Raw genomic sequence first — 19,038 nt, forward strand, 5'->3', positions numbered from 1 at the left:
TCTCGGAATCATTTGGGGTGTTCCGAGTCATTCTAGAAACCGATCGGGAGAGAACTCCAACTATGATAGAATTCATACTCATATAATAGAATTTGGAAAGCGGTACATTTTCTTGGAGAGGCAATGATATTTTCATTTTGAATAATAACGAAAACACATTCTTTCAGGAAAGTACATTCATCACTTCCATCATTTGAATGCATTTGAATATTTATTAAGAAACGGTTTGTAGCCTAGACTCTATTGAAAGCTTTGAATATTGTGTGGAATTATTACAGAAAGCCACTTATCACTTCCATCATTGAATGCGTTTGAATATTTACTATGACACGGTGTTTAAGCTCTATTGTAAGTTATAAACATGTCTACTGTATATCTAACGTCTACGAAATAGCTAAGTGGTACAGACTACAGTGGTTGCTTTATGAAAACTTTGATAATCATAGTAACCGTAGAATAGACCAATAAAAATACAGGTTGGCAAAAACAAATTGACATGATAAAATTGAGGCATTTGTTTTTTAGAAGTCTACTATTCGGAGTTGAATTTGATTTAAAGCAACTACATTTTAATAGTGAGCTTCCCATCACTTTAAAATCATTGAACCATTTGAATGATTTTGATAGTGAGTTTTAGAAGTGAGCAACTACAGTAGTGAACTCCCCGGGCTGGAGAAATCGCTAAAATACCGCTTATATTCTGTATTGAAAGCAGTGGAAATAAATAAAAAGTAAATAGTTCAAGTCACAGTAGATTATTGCATGCTTATAATAATCCAGCTGATGTATATGCGTGACATCTTTTAAATTTGAGTGAATTATTGTAACAGTGGAAAAGGGCTTTTTGCGGATGTTGTAAAAATAGTGTAATTGAATTCAGCTCTATTCAAACTTATTATTTCATAGTTCATACGAGCAGTAAATGTGAAGTTAAGACTATAACTTGAATGTATTTTTAATCAATTACCTTATGACTCCTGATATCTTGTTTTATCAAATAATGGTAGTTTCTGACATTACTATATTTGGAGCTTTCATAGTCACTATTCACTATTTTCCAAGTGCTCCATGTTACAGAATAATATTGAAATTTGAACAGCCACCTTTTAATTCCAGTAATTGATATTTTAAAAATAATTTTTAAACCAGTGAATGGATCCTGTTTGGCTTGGCTTATAGAGACTCGACCCAATTAGTTAATTGAGTGCAATTTCAAGTATTACATGTTATAATTACACTAATTGCTCAACAAGTGATTCATGGTACAGCATTGTCCAGAATTAAAATTACAGTTTTTTTTGGATCTATTTCATAGAATTTACTGAAATAATGATTTGGAAGTGAGAGCGTGAGAGAGAAAGAGACCGAGAGAGAGAGAGAGACATAGAGAGAGAGAGAGAGAGAGAAGAGAGAGAGAGAGAGAGAGAGAGAGAGAGAGAGATTGATGATTTGCCTTTATTAGGGCGGATTTGTACTCCAGGTCCTAACTGGTCTGGCTTGCCACACAGCCCTTTACAAAATAAAAAAATTACAGAATATTACAAATTAATATAAGAAATAAAATTCTTTATCAAAATACAATCACATATATATATAATAAAAGAGAATCTTAAACTAATTTATAATTAATAGAGGGAGAGAGAGAGAGTGAGAAAGAGAGAGATTAGATTTGATTTCTTTATTTATGTATGTTACAATATTTACTGGCTTATACGAATTCATATTAAAATGACGGTAATGCTAATTAATCAACGAATTTTACAAAGTGTAACCAATCATCAATGGAAATAAAGATTGAATGCAATTAGAATAACGATACTATAATAATGTGATGTAAATTCATAAATCGGTGGTGTTTCAATAAATAATTGTCGATTCTCTAAGAAGGATATAAAATATCCTCCCCATTAGCACACGACTGGGTTGTGATGGATTACAGCTGTTGGGAATTATAACTCGAAGTAATGTTCAAAAAAGAAACTCTACTTAGCCTAGTAATTTAAAAACTAGTTGATTTGAATCTTAGAATTATGGGATGAATGAATGAATGAAATTAGAATGAGTAATAGTAAATACAATATTGCATTAATATTTAAATTAGATAATGAAACAATGTTATAGGGTGGGATTTAATTAAAATTTCAGAAATGATTCAGAGAGAGATTGATTGATTGAGTACTTTATTTATGTAGATTACAATATATACTGGCTTATACACTTATATACAATAGCTTACAATACAGCAAAATATGGATGAATTTACAAAATATAAATTAAGAAAATAATTATTGAGCTGTATATAATATGAAAAAAACAATTTGTAATAACTATAGATGAAATAGATAATATTGTTATGCATCTACATAAATTTGCGGAGCTTTGGACATATCAATGTCCATTCTTTGGAAAGAATATTCGAAATATTCTTCCCACCAACTCTCTACCAAAACGTTAATTTCATTAAATCAACTGAGGATTTATTTAAAAATGAAAATATTGTAAAAGTTCTAATTAAAATGAAGATTCAGGAGAAAAAAAAGAAAATTAATAAAGTAAAATGAATATACAGTATAAGTGAGATCGAATCATTATTATTGAAATGGAGTAGGCTGAAAGTAGATCAGGGTAATCAACTTTCAGTAATATACAGCAGTATGCAGTGGATAATTGAAATTACATGAGTTTATATAATTTATATATATATATATATATATATATATATATATATACGATTTATTCTATAACAGGTTTATAGGATTGTATTTGTGGGATGGGTGGGGGATGGTTGTCATGTGATCGTTCTAGGGCTGGACAGTTTCAGTCATTTGCTCCAAAAGATATTTTCTTTAAGTCAGGATGAAGCTTGCTCGGCTCTTGATGGACCTGATGGTAAAGGGAAGTGCATTCCATGCTCGACAGGCACTAACTAGAAATGATTTTGTGAAAATAGTAATTCGATGGTTGGGTATCTTAAAGTACTTTCTCCAGTTCTAGTATGTGAAGCATCTATCCTCCTACCTTCAGAGACAAATTTGAAATCATTTTTAAAATAGTTCGGATTTCCGTATTTCAAGATATCTCTAACAAGCTTGATTATTCGAAAAAGCCTTTGATCGGGAAGCTTTAATGTTGAACTAGCAATGTGGGCTGGGGTGAATATGATCATGGCGTTGGAGAGAGTAGACGAAACGTAGACAATAATTTTGGCAACGCTGTAGTTTATCATTTAGAGTGACTTGCATATCGTAAGAACAGAATTACAATACGTTAAATGTGGGAAGATGAGAGATTGAACCAATAATAATTTAATGTTTCTAGGGAGGATATCGTGCATTTTCTTCAATGCATGTATGGCTGAGATACCTTTTTCACAAGTTTTGTTCACTTGTTCTGACCAGTCAAGAGTATTATTCATAATGCCGTGCTACCAATTTATCCTAAATAGGTTGGATAGCATTTCTCACCTATTAACCTAAAGGAAGTTATCGGCTCCAAAATGGTAGATTCTTGATAAATTATGAATGGATCTATTGCTTATGAATAAGAAATCCGGTTTTCAGAGCAAATCAACTTATAATCTTCATAAGAATTTTGGCAATATACAACACAAATCCACAAAACATACCTTACACACTTAAACATCTAGCATCATTACAAGCTAAAATACTTATCCATTTATATAGTTGAAACAATGGCTATAGGCTTGTAGACACACAAATCAAATTATACAAACTTAGACACCATAAAACTGTTCAAATCTCAAATTAAAACATTATAAATTTTATTAAACAGAAAAATATTCAGAGAGCACAAAATTAGAACACCATAGCCAGCCATCATTTTTTAGAGAGAGAAGCTAACAAGTACAGAGCAAAGCCACACCTCAAACCAGTGATGATGTTATAAACACGTCATTGATATTAAATTCCAAAAATTATAAATTACAAGTTTAGAATTTACATTTCACATTTGTTCTCAATAAAACTTTATTTCGAAACTGTTATTTTAATTTATATATCCTCTATATTTATAATGATCTGTTAATTCTGTTAACTCTGTTTCGGTGATACCATGGAATGTGCAACACAATTATTATTTACGATAAATTCTCAGTTGAAAGTTGTCCACATATCGATTACTCTGATATTTACTTTCAAGTTTTATAGATCTCGAATTGAAGATTCGATTTTATCGAGAAAAAATGTAATATTACAAATACCCCCCTCTTGACATAAAAAATTGACTGTTAGAGAATTCAAAGAAAAAAAATACATTGAAACAAATGGAAATTGTTGAAATTAAATTCGAGAACAGTAACAACTTTTTCTATAAAACATCACATGTCAACTATAATTATTGAAAATTATCATAAAAATTCATCAATAGCATTTGTATTATATTCTAAACAATATTTGAAAATATAGAATATCAAAATTACTTTTGATTTAGCTTTATAATTTAAGGAAAATATCTCAATGGAAAGTTTAATATATATAAGAATAGTTTTTGAAATTGCACATAATTTAATAGATAGAAAATTCAATTTTTTTTGCATGAAAATTTAGTACGGTATGTTGAACAAAAAAAAATTTTTTTTTTTAAATGAATTGATGAATTGTTACATTTAATTTTCACATAAAATTTCAATAAATCAAAAAATGTTCATTTCTTTCACTATTGACACGGTTGATTTTATCGATGCAAATTTTGGAAAACAGTCCGTTAAGGCACTCAGTATAAATTTCAGTTAAGTGTGACTCCAGTGTGATGACATCAGTGTTGGGCTGATCCGAGTACTCATAGTGTTGGGCTGATCTGGATGCACGTAGTGTTGGGGTGATCTGGATGCATGTAGTGTTGGGCTGATACTTGTAGTCGACTGATGCATACCAAACTCGATACAGGTGACATCTCAGTTAGCATTGCCTCATGCTTGTAGTAGACGGCTGCATACCAAACTCGATACAGGTGACATCTCAGTTAGCATTGCCTCATGCTTGTAGTAGACGGCTGCATACCAAACTCGATACCGAGTCACGTAAATTTTGTATCATATAGTTATACAATGTACATTTCAGGCTTGAAATGACAATGTAATTTGTTTTTTGGAAAAGAGATAGACGCTGCATACAGGATTAACTCAGGTGAGGATTAATTTAGGTAAGGTTTGGTTTTTTGATATTTTCTGCATTCAAGGTTTAGAGTTCTGCATACAGGAATAATTTAGGAGAGGATTTTTTGAATCGATTCTTTCATGATACTGTGACTGTTATTCTGAATTCAAAGTTGTGAACGTGAACATGGATGGCAATTACCTCCAGGTAATGTGGTAGTGTTGAAGTTTGAGTTACATGGTCAGCAATAGGCATTGGCATTGTCATTGGCATATGCATTGGTGTTGGCATTGGCGTTGGCATTGTCGTAGGCATTGGCTTCGAAATTGGCGCAGATATTGGTGTAGACATCAGTGTAGATATCGGCGTAGTTATTGGTGTAAATACTGGCGTAGATATTGGCATTGATATTGGCGTTGGCATTGGTGTAGGCATCAGCGTAGATATTGGCGTAGATATTCAATTAATGAGTCACACTAGTTCGAAAATCACCCAAATGTTCTTAACACTCTTCATGGCATTCACTTGTTGTTGATTTCGAGATTCACATGATAATTATTTTGATGTAATGTCCATGCTGTACCTGTTATTTAAAATGCTTATAAACTAAAAAGAAAATTTGATTAGGCTACCATACAATCTAATACACATGAAAATTATTTCTAAGTATATAATCAATATAAAAATGAAATTTGTTAACATCTTATTATACAGTCAGCAATACATAAATTGTGAAATTTCCTCAAATTGATAGAGATATCAATTACAAAATTTAAATAAAAAAAAATAATTTCATTTCCATTTATTCAAGGTTCAAATATTTTATAAAGAGCAAATTATTCAATATTATTAATCATCGTTTGTTGGATACTATAGTTTATTTCGACTTTTCAATGTTCTAAACACAAACTACATTCATGACAAAACTTTACTATCATCATTAAACAAGAAATCATTCAGAACATCAATAATATTTTGCTTCAAAGGCAATCATATTCATAAGTAATCATCTGCATCTATGGCAATCAACATAAGTAATCTGCATCTATGGCAATCAACATAAGTAATCAACACAAAAATATTATCTCATTACTGCCTCTCTAAGTCATAACCTCTGTTTATCCTCTTTAGGCAATAATGGGTTTCCATCTCAAAAACAATCACATACCAGCAAAATTCTAATCAACAAACCCCACTAAAAATTCTACATACACTCCAGCCTCCATTTCAAACGATAATCAATCATATCAAAATCTATAGAACAAACAGTTTTTTTTTAATTTAGAAAAAGACATCAATTACAAAAACTTAGAGAAATTTTAACCTTTAACTCATTTCAATTATTAATATGACAATACGTTTTTATTTAATGAAAACATTATTCAAGTTAACTTTCATTTATATTGAACATCTCATATATATGGCGACACAATTCATAATACTTTCAAATTTTGAAGTTCTATTATTATAACAAAAGAATTTATACATAAGATTAAATTTCAGCATGTTCTAAATTGAACCATTTATTTTTTAAATATTTCAGAATTTGAAGACTGTATAATAAGTACAATCCATTTCAAGATTACATACAAAGACGATCAAGATGGATAATGGGTAAATAAGTTCCCTAAAAAATACAAATAGGAGAAAAAGAAAATTGGGTAAATAAATTTCCTAAATATACAAGGAGAGAAAGATTAATTAGAGCCTATCCTACATGTCAGTACTAATTTTCATAAGGAGTATATTTAATAAAATATACTACTATGGAATTTTGTAGATTCCAAGTATGACTCCAATTTGTTATAACTGTGAGCTATCACTCCCACAAAAACAACTGGTGAAGGCAAAATATTTGGACTATTGTGACTGGGGGGAGAGTTCGTAGATGTCTGTGAGCAATGTGATAGCAGACTCTAGTATCGGACCACAAAACCAAAGTATGCAAAAGTTTTACAAACATTTGATGTTGCAGTCTTAAGGTTTTTATATTGCAAACAAGTAGGTCAGATAATCGAGTTCAGCCATATGTGGTTCACGCCCACACCTCTAAAAGAATCACACCTACTTGTCTACCAAAAATCCAAAGTATTGGACAGTAAAAAAAAAATATAAAATGCAAAATCGGTTAAAAGCCCAGAAGAAAACTATAACCTAATTACATATGGCTTATGGCACGATATGCAATGGAAGATGAGAAAATGGGACATAATTTGCTCTAAAAACCTAGTACCTAATAGATACCTGACAAAAAATAGACATAATTGAAATATGTAATACATGATGAAAAATATACGCAAGCAAACAATTATTTACTACTAATAGATAGATTTTAGAAAAGTTAAGTTTATCAACAATTAAAGATTAGGAAATAAGCTACTATTTTAACTTCCAAAATTATTTCAGAAAAAAATACAAATTAAATGACTAGGGACAGATGGGTTAAGATATGCATCATAGAAGAAATTTACTGAACATTACACAATAAATGAACGATAAGGGCAAGAAAAATAGGCTACAGGAAAGAAAAAGACACAATTATGGACTCTACCATACACTGCGTAGCGATTATGCTATTCTGAATCCCAGCATAACACAGGATTCCTAATCATAACATAGTGCTGGGGAATACCCTTTCATCATGTGTGATTCACTGTCATCATCTTGTAAGTAAGCAACTTGAAACAACCTTTGAATACTAACACATCAATGGTGACTTTGTGCTTTGTTTTCTTCAAGAACATGATTTTATTCATGGGTTCATTTGTTTCAACAAAGCCATTTTGCTTACAAAAGTCAGTCAGTTCACTAGATGATGCTTTGCATACACTTTTCAATTTTAGTTGAAGTGAATTCATCAACTTGATACAAAGCAAGATTCATTTTGTTTACATTGTTCCTAACCTCTACAGAAACCTGTCTCATGTAAACATTCACTTTATTTACTGTTTTCCTAACATTCAATTTGGCAATACTACTTCCTTTACTGTTGACTTTCATAAAGAAACTCCCTACTTACTACATTACTCAATTTGACTATCTCACTAGGATTTACTTTTTCAATAACAGTAACTTGGCCTACATTATCTGGAACTTGAAATAATTGATCTTGTATCTTAACACTACTATCATCCTGCTTCAATTTGCTTTCATCTTCATGATTATCTATCAATGTTTCATGTGTATCTTTTAATAGAAGGTTTATACTAACCTGCTCTAGTCTTATAATAGTACATTCTTGCTTTATATCATCAAACCTAGCACTTTGATCTTGTTTCAAATTATCAATCTTAGCATTTTGCTCATCAAACCTAGCATTTTGCTTATCAAACTTTTGTGTTAAGAATGCTATAAGATTCAGATAATTTTTAATGTTTGCCATTTTGTAATATGCACTGATATCTATTCATTAAAACTTGACCACTCCAGAACTGACCTCCCATTCAGCAGCATACCATTCATAACCTATCAAGACTACTAATAATTTTTCATAACCAGGGATATATTTTATAGTTTGAGTCCCACACCAGGGCGTACCATTTGCCGTGCTACCAATTTATCCTAAATAGGTTGGATAGCATTTCTCACCTATTAACCTAAAGGAAGTTATCGGCTCCAAAATGGTAGATTCTTGATAAATTATGAATGGATCTATTGCTTATGAATAAGAAATTCAGTTTTCAGAGCAAATCAACTTATAATCTTCATAAGAATTTTGGCAATATACAACACAAATCCACAAAACAATACCTTACACACTTAAACATCTAGCATCATTACAAGCTAAAATACTTATCCATTTATATAGTTGAAAACAATGGCTATAGGCTTGTAGACACACAAATCAAATTATACAACTTAGAACACCATAAAACTGTTCAAATCTCAAATTAAAACATTATAAATTTTAATTAAACAGAAAAATATTCAGAGAGCACAAAATTAGAACACCATAGCCAGCCATCATTTTTTAGAGAGAGAAGCTAACAAGTACAGAGCAAAGCCACACCTCAAACCAGTGACGACGTTATGAACATGTCATTGATATTAAATTCCAAAAAATTATAAATTACAAGTTTAGAATTTACATTTACTTTGTTCTCAATAAAACTTTATTTCGAAACTGTTATTTTAAATTTATATATCCTCTATATTTATAATGATCTGTTAATTCTGTTAACTCTGTTTCGGTGATACCATGGAATGTGCAACACAATTATTTACGATAAATTCTCAGTTAAAAGTTGTCCGCATATCGATTACTCTGATATTTACTTTCAAGTTTTATAGATCTCGAATTGAAGATTCGATTTTAATCAAGAAAAAATGTAATATCACAATAATAATGCCTAAATTTTTAACTGAGCTACTGTAAGGAATGTCATTACCATCTACACTAATTTTGTGAATTGATTCAAGGTCAATATTGTTTATAAGATGAGAATATCCAATTTTAATGGGTTGTGTTTTGATGGGATTGAGCTCAAGGCCATTTTTCTTTGTCCATTCCACTATCGAATTGATATCCTGATTCATTATTCCAACTGTTTCATGAATTTTTGTTATGGGACAGCTTAAATAGATTTGAAGGTCGTCTGCATAAGTATGGAAACTGGAGAATTTGATAATGCAAGAAAGGTCATTAGCATACAAAGTGAAGAGGAGAGGGCCTAAAATTGAACCTAGTGGTACTCCATGCATAACGTTTTTCCAAGTTGACTTTTTGTCACCGACAGATACACATTTTTTCCTATGTAAAAGATAGGATTTGAAACAAACTAACGAGTTGTGACTGAAACCAAGAATAGCCAACTTATTCAAAAGGAATGTTTGATCAACAGTATCGAATGCTTTAGAAAAATCAAATAGTGTGAGGATGGTGCATTTTCTTTGGTCCATAGCTAAACTTATATCATCAGTGACATGAAGCAGAGCTGACTCAGTTGAATGGAATTTCCTAAAGCCTGATTGAAAGTTATGAAGCTTACTATTGTTGTCTAGAAATTCTACAACTTGGGCATGAATGAGTCTTTCTAGCACTTTGGACAATGCAGGTAGAATACTGATTGATCTAAAATCCTCAACTTTATTGGGTGATGGAACTCTATTTAGAGGGCGAACCAGAGCAAACTTCCAGTTTTCAGGGAAATTGCCTTGTTCAAGTGACTTGTTGAAAATGTATGTAATGGTTGGTAAAACAGCAATTAACATCTTCTTGATTAATTCAATAGGAATTTTGTCTACACCCATAGCATTACTATGAATACGTTGAATTGCTTTGAAAGTGTCTTCTTCTGAGATTGGATGGAAATGAAATTGATCAGTAACTGGTATATCTAAGTTCGTAACCTACTCTTCAAGATCATTGATATGATTAGCAATGACAACTTCGTCGCGTTGGTTGGACTGTGAAACGAAATGGTCATTTATATTGTTCAATGGTAAGGCAATTTGGAGATTCGATTTCTGTTTGCCAAGCCCGAACTCTTCTATTCCCTGCCAAAGTGATCCAAAGAGTCTTGTCTATTGTTTGTCATGAACGAATTCAAGTACTTAATCTTTGAGTTCCGTAATTCCTGTTTTACTCTATTTCTCCTATACTCCTATACTCTATCAAACTGTCCAAGACAAATGTCTTTTTAAATTTTCTATGTGCTTTGTCTCTACGTCCCATAATCTTAAGTATGTCTTCAGTCATCCACGGTACTCGTCGTTTTCTATTAATCCTCCTTGTCACATAAGGTGCATGTTTGTCATACAAAGTCAAAGTCCAATTCTCGAAAGTGTTGACCATGTCATCAACAAAGGGTAACGCTTTAATTTGATGCCATGGAGTCTGAGCCACATCAGTCAGGAAGGCGGCTTCATCAAAGTTTTTGAAGTCTCTATATGTGATAATTTTCTGTTCTGGCTTAGGTATCTTATGGGAAAGTACACAGTAAATCAAATCATGTCCAGAAATAGCTGGGACTGGGATTTGGCCTGTTTGAACAACCTCGTTAGGATCACTAACAATGAGAAGGTCAATGAGTGTGTCTGATTCATTAGTATGATGAGTTGGATCGAGAGGTAAAATAGTCATGTTTAGGCATTGGGAATTTTTAGTCAGTTGAAAGTAGTCAAAGCTACGATTTTTCATGTTCAAGTCGGTGTTCATATCCCCCATAACTAGTATACGGTTATAACAAGGCATGAGAGAAAGCAAGGCATTTTCGAAATCTGTAAAATGACCTATTTTTGGTGGTCGATAACAGATATCAACGAGTAATTCATCAGTACTAGATAAGGATAATTCAAGTAGCATAAACTCTGGTCTGAACAATACTCTTGTTTAGATGTGATTAAAACTTTGTTTTGATACCATCTTCACATAAATTGCTACACCCCCACAAGCTTTATTTAATCTATCATTCCGGAAGAGATTATATCCAGGTAATGCAACAAAATCTGATGGAATACTAGGCTTCAAAAATGATTCGGAAATTCCAATATATTGAAGTCCTGAAAACGGAAGATTGCTCTGAGTTCATCAATGTGGCAGCTGAGGGATTGGACGTTAAGGTGAGCAGCCTTGAAAAGTTTTTTGAAAGAGTGAAACTTATTTGCTAGAAACATACCTGCGTCATTATTACTATTATTGAAGTAATCATACCTACTTGAGGGCGAGCGAGCTGACGTGTCAGTGAGAGGCATCATGGAAGCAGCAGACCAACCGTGAACCGACATCAGAACGACACATGACGGGGAAAATGGGGATGAAACTAATAAAACTTAACCTAAATGAAAAAGTCTCTTGATTCGAGTGCATTCTGTATGCCTTGACAGTTCGGCTCCTTTCACTATTTAAAAACACTAGTTCTAAAATTCACTAAACACAATAAGATGTACTGTAGATGTTGTGATCTATGGAGTTCCAGTGGTGGATAATCCGAATGGTAAATAATATGAAAATTGTAGAGGAACAGATCTAGGTAGTGGAAGATCGAGACCAAGTGGAGATAGAGCGAGATGGAATCCAGTAGTGGAAGATCGAGTCCAAGTGAAGATAGAGCGAGATGGAATTCAGTAAAGAGAGAGAGAGACAGTGAGGGAGAGTGACTAAGAGAGTGAGAGAACGAGAGAGTGAATGAAAAAAAATTGTTACAACCTAAATTTGTTGGTGACTTGATGTCAGTGAGTGTTGATAGAGGGTGAAGAATAATCGAGTAAAAATCATAAGAACGATTAGCTAACAGAATATTTATTGAGTGATCATTGTTTGATGATTGTAATTCTTGTAATTTATTGGGAAACCTGGTAACTAGAGTACAGTATTGTTTTTTCTCGATTCTCAGCCTACTCTATGTCAAACGCGTGAGATTAATATTACTTTATTAAATAAAATTTTCAATGTCACTCTGCAGAGAATCATGAATGAGATTGAAAAGGATTGTACTCTATTCACGTTGTTAAATTCATATTGTATATTCCCTTGGGTATTCAATAAATTAATTTGCTCGTACATGAAATTGGCACTTAATGAAATGGACAATATTTGTCTCTTCCAATCACTCTAGTGAGTTCAGTCTATACTCTTCCACAATTTATTGGAAGTATTATTAAGAGTGCGATCAAAAAAAAAAAAAACTATAAGTTATTGAGTGGAATGAGGTGCGCAGTAGCTTGAACTTTGTTGAGTTGAGATTTTATCAATCAAACGGAATCAGTGATTTTGATCCATGGTTAACGAGAACTTTGTAGAAGAATAGCGAGTGAATGTGGAAGAATGTGGATGTAGATCTAGTATGTAGGAACCTAAGTAGCAGGACGGAGGATGTGTAATTGTAATAGCGTGTGTGAAGAGGGAGGGAAAAGTCCCTTGGGTAATCACATTGCTATTCCGCTGGAATCTTCGGCAATTGTTTGTGATCTGGGAGCTGCATCAATTAGAAATAAGTCAATTAAATTGTTGAACAGAATCAGTCTCGGTAAGGTAGCGGTGTATGCAGCGACGTGTCTTGAGTTTCGGGCGCCTTGCTATAGTAGTCGCACCATCCTACCTGTACCAAGCAAATTCACTTGAGAGCTTGAGAGCGCTGCCGGTTTGTCATGCATGGGCCACAACTCTCAGCCCTTGATGATGCGCCTCACAATCAACTCCTTCCATTACCTCTGCAAAGCAAATAGGCTTAATTATTCCGTGATGAGTGTACTATTCCACTTCGCTAGTCTATTCATTGTAAACTAGATGCTCATTTTCTACTGCAATATTCATGACGGCCTATATTGATTCATTAAGATGGATGAGGGGAACAATAACTATCTTTTCATCATCGAAAAACAGAACACAAGTCACATAAGATCGAAACTTGAGATTGGATTGGATGAGAATCACTGGAGGAAAAGGTCTGTTTCCTTCCACCTATACAGGTTCCATTACTAGGCTACAGGTGGAGAAGTTACACATAATTTCTGTAGGCTTATCATGTGTAAATTTAATGCATGTTTATGATTGACTCAAGAAAAATACAACATTAACGAGAAAACAGGCATTGGCCTTCAACTTCTTCAATTCCAGAATCTATTGAACAATAATATTTTTCCAGATTCAAAGTAATATTCAAGTAGGCCTTGATGCTTACATAATAGATCATAGAGCACACTTAAAGAACAGTGTAACATTTTAGTAAGTATTGTAAGTAACTGTGACAACTTTTCAATCAAAATCTAGCAAGATAATGAAGTTTCATTTAATTATTGTTTTTGATGAATGGAAGTTGGTAAAGTTAGTAGATTAATAGGTTCTCCTCGAAGCCAATTCTTATTCTATAATCTAATTAAGCCGTATAGAATAAAATTATTTTTGAATTTGCTGATGATCAAGTCTTTTCAATATTTTTTTTCAGTTTATGCTATTGGAGGATGAAAATTAGCGGTTGACATATGAAATTCTGCATCGTAAAGTTTTCATACGCTGATTTATTGTCAGTTTTATAAAGGTTGGTTACTGAATTCGGGATTATGGACGTTTTACGACTAATCAGGACTGAAACAATGTTGTAGACTTTTATGTAGAAATAAAAAATATTCTCTGTGTGTTACGTAGCGAAATAGCATTGAATTGAAGAGATGACAGAGTTGGAATTGAAATTTTTAGTGTAAATGGGAAAACAGATGAGACGCGCTAATGCATCGTGCACGAGAAGGTCTGTGGAGAAAAAAGTTTGACGCATTCGGTTTGAGCTGCCGCAAACTTATACACAGAGACAGACGAAAAGATGACTACTTGCAGAATAGTAAAGGAGAAGTGAAGAGAAGTAGAAGAGGAAATATATCGGAGAATGGCGCCTGTCTTCCGCAGATAAAATTCAGAAGTTTCAAAACAAACACAAGAACGAGAATGGATTCAACAGGCTTTCAGATGCTCGACCACCGTTAGACTAGCTTCCACATCTGTCATACTTCTTTTTCTCCTCTTCAAATATCCAAAAGAAAATGGAAATTTACAAACTTTTTCCGGTATACTTTTGAAATTTGAGAATTTATTCAGCATGGAGTGAATCAATTTTCGAACTCACGTTGGAGATGAACTTCTCTAAAATGCTTTCGAGAAAGTCCTTCTTCTATGCAGTTGAAGACAAAGGTATTGTTTGTTACAAAGTTCATTCGCCAGGCTCCAATGACTCGATTTTTCCGTAATCACAAATGAGTTTATGAAACGAGTTTTCTGCGATTTTTCACAAACCATTCACAAGTGATGAAACAATACAACATTGCAACACGGCTACATTCCAAAGTTATTATTGTACTAATATTTCTGTACTTCTGTTATGGTCTCTATTTTTTGTTCCTATAAATGTATGTTCTATATTTTCTCTATCGTGAAATTTGAATTCAGTGGACTTGTTTCTTTAGAGCTACTGAATTGACAATATAATTTCTTATTAAGCGAGAAGATGAGATGTTGCATATCTTACCAATGAGTTAATCCTTTAGTTTTCCGTTCAGTTATTCTGTTAAATGAGTATAGATAGGATATGCAGTTGACATGAATATGGCTGAAGACTATGATAATATTGTTACCCAGGCTGGGGAAACAGTTTCCATGTTAGCGATGAGTGGGCAGAGAGGTGTTGAACACAGTGTGGTGGGGGGCTCTTCTGTCTAATGTATGCTGCGTGGGATTCAACATACAAGTGATGTGGGCTCATGTGCGTGAAACAGGATCTGCAACCTCACTGGAAAGGGATGGCAATGGATTATCTACAAATCTAGCCTTTGCATCTTATACTCCTCGCTCAGTTAAGTCTATTCCGATAAGGCTATTCAGACTCAAATGTGTGGGCTGATACTTGAATGGGATGACCGTCAACCTAAATTGGTTTGATCTCGAGAATTTTCCATTTTCTGATTAATGAGCTTGATAGTTCTAACAAGCTTGAGCAGCATAGAATCCACCCACACCTTTCAAATGTAAATTCATTACATTCGTGCGTATTTTGTGTAAAAAACAATTATTTCTGCATTACGTAAACATCAAAAATCATTCATCAGTTAATAGATTTTATTTAGTTAGTTTTGCACGGTCTATTCAAATTGAGATAGATTCTACATACAATGAAGAATTAATTCTTCATGCAATGGTCCATTTGTAGAGTGGACTTTACTATTGACGTTTCTGTTTATTAGTATGAAGTTCACCTTCTATTATGAACTAAAATTACCCTATCCTTGTGATTGGCATTTGTAACTCAGATCTCAATTTATTGGTATAATGATCTAATAGTAATATAGGTTCAATAAGACTAATTAATTAGTCAAGAAGCACTAATAATGTTCTACTACAAGGCAAGAATTTGCTTAGTCCAGAGGTATTTTAATGTCTAGCGACCTTCGATTAGATGTCCCTTCAAATAAAAATAATATTCAATCTCAAATGATATGGTCTCGAGTTATGCTTATGAAGCATGACAAATAAGTATTACTTACTAAGTATGACAAATACAATCTCCTGCCCCATCTCCGCCAAGCTCAGCAAATGTTATTTCCGTGACATAATGAGATAAAATTGAATTGAATTTTATTGTTTCACAAAAAAATAAGATTTATAAAACATCAGTAAATGTACTAATTTAAAGAAGGTTATATCTATGTTTAAACTATTTCAAAAAATAATTGAAATTGTACTCACATGGACCTGTAGGTCTGTTCGTGAGTAAAATAATAATTGATGAGCGCTCTTCCCGAAATTTGATATTTGGATAGAAACTCCATACATTATAATTTGATAGTCAAATTTCATGTCCCGCCAATGCTAGTCACCTATTAACCGATTATTATAATAATTCATTCTTTATTGAGTTATGATTCTAAGTGGAGTGTTTTCCGTCAATGATGAGCAATATATTATTAATACTAGCAGGCTGATTGTTGAGTTTTAATAGCTAGCTGCTAATACAGTACTACAGTAAACAGCCTAGTTTGTTTCAAACAAATAAATCAGACAGCACATCGATAGAACTCATTACTTTAAGTGATTTGATTACATGAGTAATTCTGATTCCTATCAGCTAGTGATTTATTTTTAAACTATACCCAAATAATAGAAATACGTTCTATGTACGAGTAATCCTTTATAATCAATACATCTGTTATCAAATGTCAGGCGAAAAAGCAGTCACTGATGAATGCCTGGATAATTATGTTCAGAATCTCTTTGGAATTTCATTTCAACTAAAGCTAGCTGTTGGGATTGGAATTATTGTTCAATGCTCAACACCGACGAGAATGTTTTTTTCCTGTTGTTGATTGAACGATGTCATCGATGGAACATTTGTTTGGCAGGCTGCACCGTTTTTTCGACTACGTTCATTACAAGTACACAAAGCTTTGCTGGAGTTCAGTCTCATAATCTATTACTGATCTGTTTTAAATTTTCATTCCGTTCATCAATTTTCTCATTTATAACAACATTATGCAAATTGGTGCGATAGGATTATTGAACACAGAGCTTCAAATGTTGGTTCAGAATGAATAAAGCGATGAAATAAATAAAACCTTTATTCATATTTTATCACAGTATCTCATGGTTTTGTTGAAGTTAGAGCATGATAAGTGGAAACTAGGTCAGCGTATTCGGATCATAGTAATCTCCACCTTGGAAATTATGAATCTATGTAATTTATTGAATCTATCAATTTGGAAGCATTGCTCGCTACCAGATATTGATTACTCACTGCTACAAAATTCCTGTGATACATCGGAAAGTAATATTATATTATTGGCAAGATAGGAGAGTAGTATTGAATCAATATTATTTTATTTTCAACTGGTTGTTCTGTAAACAGTATACCTCACGCAGTTTTCTCATCCACAAGCATATGGTGTGACCTGTTCATCGGTTTCTCCAGACATCTGTAATGCATGCAATGAATAATGCATGCTGTCAGGTTTCACTTTTATGGGTATATAAATATATGCCCCTCTATGTAACTTTAGAGCTGAGAATTTATTTATTTCTGAATTCGGAAGAATTTTGTCTAAGGGATTGAGGTTATGTCTGTATGACTCAAGATTACCTGATTCGGATTTTGGATGGATATTATGGAACCCTGAATAGGATAACCGTATAAAATATTCAGAGAAAATAATGTGTAAGCTGTAATAATTACTGAGGCTACTAAGATAAATTTTGTGAGTGTCACGCACAGGGTGACAGATAAAAAGATTTGGTCAGTGTCAACGGTAGTATACTGATAGATACACCTTGATGTCTTATATGGACCGTGAAATTTGTATAGGTTATCCCAGATTTGGAAATGGAATATTTCAATTGCAATGAGCTTAAATAAAGCAATCTTAAAACTATTACCTGTTTGCTGTTCTGATGAAGAGCCAATGCAACTTGAACAATGATATAGCCTAGATCACAAATCCATGTATGATTGTGTCTCTCACCGCTATCAGAATTGATAATGAGTAATTAAGTAAATATAATATCTGGAAAGAGGTTCGAGTACAGAATCTAATCTCATCAGTGTTGAGCTACATTAACCTAAATCCTGCAAAATACCGCATACACTGCTTAATTTTGTCTGGAAATTATGAGCTAGGTTACCGACAGCAACTAATGTAAGAGCAAATGTAAGCAAAATTATATTGATTAATTTCGCAGTGATCAACTGATACATCAGCAACCATCTACAACCTTCCACTCAATTAATTTCTCGACTTGTATCACTGACCATATGAGGTCTACTAAAATACCAATGATAACGTGTCAAAGACGATATTAAGGTATTTAGAAAGGAAACGAACTGGAAGATAAGCTCAGTTATTTCAATGTATTATATAATCATCAGATTTGCGACATTACAAGATAAGAAGATAGTAATTTAAAATTTTTAAGTGAGTAATGGTGATCGGTATAATGTGTTCTGGTTTAACAATACCAGACATGTACAACTGATAATTTAACAATCATTTATGAATTGAAAGAAAATAATTCCTTGAATATCTATCTTTCTAATTCGTATAAGACAATTGCTATTGGTTGTAACTGAGTGACGTAATGTACACGTCATATTTTTATGAAAAGTTGTAGTTCCTTTGTTTACACTTAATTCCATGACTTATAGGACAAATAAATACATTTAAACATCAATATAATTCAATTCAAATCGTGTAGATCAATTTCGATACCCGATGATTTATAATAATAAAGGTTTCGACATTTTGTGTTGTATCTCAACAATTGAAATTTTGGTATCCCTTTCTTTATCCTCTGATTGGCTGTTCATGCAAAGAGGAACAAATCGAGATCGCTTTCATTCAATATTCATTTGTTAATAACCTAAATAATACATGTAATTAAATTGAATAATACCGTTTATCAATGTAGACTTACATACAAAGAGTATTTGTAACTTTTTTGTTGTTACTGTAC

General features: G+C 32.7%; 1 protein-coding gene across 1 annotated transcript in view; it reads right to left on the bottom strand.

Annotated features, from left to right (window-relative positions):
• The window catches only part of LOC120351022, a 53,140-nt gene that overhangs the window by 2,579 nt on the left and 31,523 nt on the right, over positions 1-19,038 (bottom strand). The gene's annotated exons all lie outside the window — the stretch shown is intronic.

The sequence above is a fragment of the Nilaparvata lugens genome, chromosome 1 (assembly GCF_014356525.2).
Source record: "Nilaparvata lugens isolate BPH chromosome 1, ASM1435652v1, whole genome shotgun sequence".
NCBI lineage: Eukaryota > Metazoa > Arthropoda > Insecta > Hemiptera > Delphacidae > Nilaparvata > Nilaparvata lugens.